Genomic DNA, 4,981 nt, shown 5'->3' with positions numbered 1-4,981 from the left:
GAGCCGCCGCGGAGCTCTCCGGCGTCGCCCGGCCGGCAGCCGACCCCGGCTCCGGCCACCGCGGCCCCCGGCGCCGCCGCCCCGGCCACCGGACGTCGCCCCTGCCGGCCGCCGTCCTCGTCTTCGTCGGAGTCGCCTCGGGAGGCGCGCCCCGACCCGGTTGCTACAGTGATCCGAAACCCTAGATCCAGATCTGGGTAGTTTTTTTTTCACTAAGTCCTCAGAATTTTTAGTCCAAGTGCTCCTGTTCGAGGCTCCGTAATTTTGCATCTGTAGCTCTGATTTGGGCATATAGCATATCAAAATGTTCATCTCAGAGAGTACATCATTTCATTCCATTGCATCATTTTCATTTGAGCTAATCTTGATGCCTGAAATGCTGTTAGAAGAGGGCTACTTGAGTTAATTGTCAGATCGGTTACTCCGTTTAGCACTTTTGTCATTTTTGCCATGATTAATGTGTGCATGCTATGCCCGTGAGTTCTTCATATGTTTTGTTAAGGGTTTTGTCATCTATCCAGAGGTGCAACCCATGTATTTTTAGGATGTGTGTGGTGACTTGTGCAAGCTTCCAAAGTGAGGCACCCGGTAAATCTGTTTTCAGGGACTTAGTAGTTTCACTAAGTCTGGGATTGTTTAGTTCATGCTGCCATATGTTCTTGTTGTTTCCTAGTAATCCATGCCTCTTTTGAGGATGATCAGTAAGGGAGTTTTGTTAATATTGTAGTGCTCTATCCATCCATGTCTTTGTTTGCAATTATGGAGCACCCTAGCTAGAGTCAATCGAGCTCTACTTTTGCTTCATTGCGAATCTGGGCAGATCGTCAACTTGTTTGAGATTTTACCGATGTTATTATAATTGATCCGTGCATGCTATGCCATTGTTCTTGCCATGTCTAGCTTGTATTTTGTGCCTTATTTTCGGGTGTATGCTTGTATTGCCATGACTTGCACCGTGGTTAGTGCATCGAGCTCGTAAACATGACTTCGTGAGTTATGTTTCATCATGTCCTAGTTTTCACTAAGTCTGAAAACTGATTATGTTTTTGCTATGTTCGTGTGCTTGTTAGTATATTTTGTGATCCCTTTTGGCTCAAGGTCACTAAGGGACTTTTGTTAAGCTTGTTGAGTAGCTCCATGCCATGTCTTTCTTTGTCATGTTCAGGTCCTGTAGCATGTTGTTTTGTTGCTCCGAAGAGGGCTATATGATCCGAAATTCCAGACAAGTGTTAATTTCACTAAGTCTGAGATCTGTTTTACCATTTGCGTTTTTGCCATGCTTGTTTGAACCTGTTAATGGATGAATTGGCCGTAGCTCACTGCTAGACTTTTGTTAAACATCTTGTGTTCATCCCTTCCATGTATTTTGTTGTCATGTTTGGTGGCTGTAGCATGTTCATCTCATTGCATTTAGATGCCTACTTGCTGTAAATCGCAGACCGGTGTCATTTTTGAATCGCCTGCCATTTCCAAACCGTAACTCCGATTCCGGCGTTCTTTATATAGTTTTCAAGCGATTTCATCTCATTTTTCCAGTGGCACCCTTGGAATTACAAGTTGAGGCCAGGTTCATGCATTTTCCTGTCATATCTTGCATTTTTGCATCCCGCATCGCATCCCGCATAGCATATCATCTTTGCATCCTGTTGTTTGAGTCTGCACGTGGTTGATTGTGTCCTTGTTGCTTGTTTGTCTTGTTTGGGTAGAGCTGGGAGACGAGTTTGCTAACGAGGAGCCCGTTGAGTTTGCTCTTGAGGATCCAGTCAACTCTGACAACTGTGCAGGCAAGATGATCATACCCTCGAAATCACTACTATCTTTGCTATGCTAGCTTGCTCGCTCTTTTGCTATGCCATTGCTACGATGCCTACCACTTGCTTGAAAGCCTCCCAAATTGCCATGTCAAACCTCTAACCCACCATTGTCCTAGCAAACCGTTGATTGGCTATGTTACCGCTTTGCTGAGCCCGTCTTATAGCGTGCTAGTTGCAGGTGAAGATCGGAGGTCGTTCCTTGTTGGAACATCTTTTATTTACTTGTTGGGATATCATTATATTATCTTGCTATCTTAATGCATCTATATACTTGGTAAAGGGTGGAAGGCTCCGCCTCTCGCCTAGTGTTTTGTTCCACTCTTGCCGCCCTAGTTTCCGTCATATCGGTGTTATGTTCCCGGATTTTTGCGTTCCTTACGCGGTTGGGTTATAATGGGAACCCCTTGATATTTCACCTTGATTAAAGCTTTTCCAGCAATGCCCAACCTTGGTCTTACCATTTGCCACCTAGCCTCTTTTTCCCTCGGGTTTCCGGAGCCCGCGGGTCATCTTATTTAACCCTCCCCCGGGCCAGTGCTCCTTTGAGTGTTGGTCCGAACTAGAGTCCTGTGCAGCGCCCCCTCGGGGAAACTCGAGGTTTGGTTTTAGTTGTATGGAGCGCTCATCTGAGTGTGCCCTGATAAAGAGATATGTGCAGCTCCTATCGGGATTTGTCAGCACATTTGGGCGGTGTTGCTGGTCTTGTTTTAACCCGTCGAAGTGTCTTGAGTTACCGAGATACCGAGTCTGGTCGGAACATCTTGGGAGGAGGTCTATTCCTTCGTTGACCGTGAGAGCTTGTCATGGGCTAAGTTGGGACTCCCCTGCAGGGATTGAACTTTCGAAAGCCGTGCCCGCGATTATGGGCAGATGGGAATTTGTTAACGTCCGGTTGTAGATAACTTGAACCTTAATTAATTAAAATGAATCAAATGAGTGTGTTGCCGTGATGGCCTCTTCTCGGCGGAGTCCGGGAAGTGGACACGGTGTTGGAGTAATGTTTGCGCAGGTTGTTCTCTAGCTTTCCGCTCGTGCTTTGCCTCCTCTTCTCGCTCTCCTTTGCGAATAAGTTAGCCACCATACTTGCTAGTTGCTTGCTGCAGCTCCACTCATATTTTTTATCTTGCCTTACCTATAAGCTCAAATAGTCTTGATCGTGAGGGTGCGAGATTGCTCAGTCCCCGTGGCTCACACATTACTATTACACCAGATGCAGGGCTTGATGATTCCGCTCCAAGAGACGCGTATGAGCTCAAGTGGGAGTTCGACGAAGACTCTCAACGATACTACGTTTCCTTTCCCGATGATCAGTAGTGGTGCCCAGTTGGGGGTGATTGGGACCGTGTCGCATGTTGGGTTCTCTTTTATTTTGGCGCCGTAGTCGGGCCATGAGTGTATGCATGATGTAATGTTATTTATGTACTTGATTGACGTGGCGAGTGTAAGCCAACTATGTTATCTCCCCTTTTATTATTACATTACATGGGATGTTGGTGAAGATTGCCTAACTTGCGACATATGCCTTCAATGCGATTATGTCTCTAAGTCGTGCCTCGACATGTGGGAGCTATAGTCGCATCGAGGGTGTTACAATCTAGCAAGCAAAGATAGAAGTGATTTCGAGGGTATGGTCATCTTGCCTGCAAAATTCTCAGAGTTGCCTTGATCCTCGTAGGCGTACTCAACGGGCTCCTCATTCATGAACTCGTCTACCGGCTCTACCCAAGCAAGAACAACAAGCAAAGGGAGAACAATCAACCACGTGCAATGCACAAACAACATGATGCAAACATGGTATGATATGCGGGATGCGATATGCGAGCATATGCAAGATTTGCAAAGGAATGATTGAACCTGGCCTCAACTTGGAAATCTAAGAGTTCCACTGGAAATGTGAGTTGATTTCAGTCGAAATCGATATAAAGATCACCGGAATCGGATGCACGGTTTGGAAATGGCAAGCAAAATAAATATGGCACCGGTCTGCGATAAACAACAAGTAGCCATCTAAATGCATCAAGATAAACATGCTAAGGCACTCAAACACTGCAACAAAATACATGGAAGGGATCCACTCATGATGCTTGACAAAAGATGAACACTGAGCTACGGCTAATTCACTCATTAACAGGTTCAAACAAGCATGGCAGAAGTGCAAATGAAAACAGGTTTCAGACTTGGTGAAAAACTGGAGCATGCAAAATAGATTAACAAGTAGGCATGTTTACGAGCTCGATGCACTCATTACGAGGAGTTTCATGACAAACTAAGCATACACCCATCAATAAGACATGGCATAGAAGCTATACATGGCAGGAACAACAACATAGCATGCATGGATCAATAGCAACAACCTCGGCAAAATCGCTAAACATGTTAACAATCTGCCAGGAACATTTTATAGCAAAAGTAGAGCTCGATTGATTCAATCTAGGGTGCTCCATAATTGCAAACAAAGACACGGATGGATAGAGCACCACAATATTAACAAAACATTCTTACTGATCATCCTCAAAAGAGGCACGGATCACTAGGAAACAACATGAACATATGGCATAAAAACAATATCAGGACAAGGACTTAGTGAAAAACTAAGTCCCTGAAATCAGCATCATTGAGTAAGCTACTTTGCATGTTTGTGCTAGTCACCACAAAGATCACAAAAATACATGGCATACACCCCTATAAAGATGGCATGGCATTCTACAAAACACATGTAGAGCTCAGGATCATAGCATGCACACATTAATCATGGCAAAAATGACAAAAGGCCATTTGCTGAAACAGATCTGAAATATTCCTCACATAGCCCTCTCCCAACAACATTTCGGGCATCAAGATGAGCTCAAATGAAAATGATGCAATGAGATGAAATGATGTACTCGTCGAGACGAACATTTTGATATGCTACACGCTGAATCGGAGCTATGGATGCAGAGTTATGGCATGTCAAAGATTGCATAAAAATTAGGGTTAGGGACGAAAAAACTCAACCGATTCTAGATCTGGATCCAGATCGTATGCACTCCGAGGTTCACCGGAGCTTCGCCGGAACAGGGACGAGGTCGCCGGAGATGAGGGGGAATACCGGAGCGACGCGGGAGGACGCCGACGACGGAGGTGGCCGCAAGGATGGGGCGGCGCCGGAGCTCCGGGCGGCGGCGCGC

This window comes from Triticum dicoccoides, chromosome 5A (assembly GCF_002162155.2).
Source record: "Triticum dicoccoides isolate Atlit2015 ecotype Zavitan chromosome 5A, WEW_v2.0, whole genome shotgun sequence".
Lineage (NCBI taxonomy): Eukaryota > Viridiplantae > Streptophyta > Magnoliopsida > Poales > Poaceae > Triticum > Triticum dicoccoides.
This window is presented reverse-complemented; position numbering follows the sequence as displayed.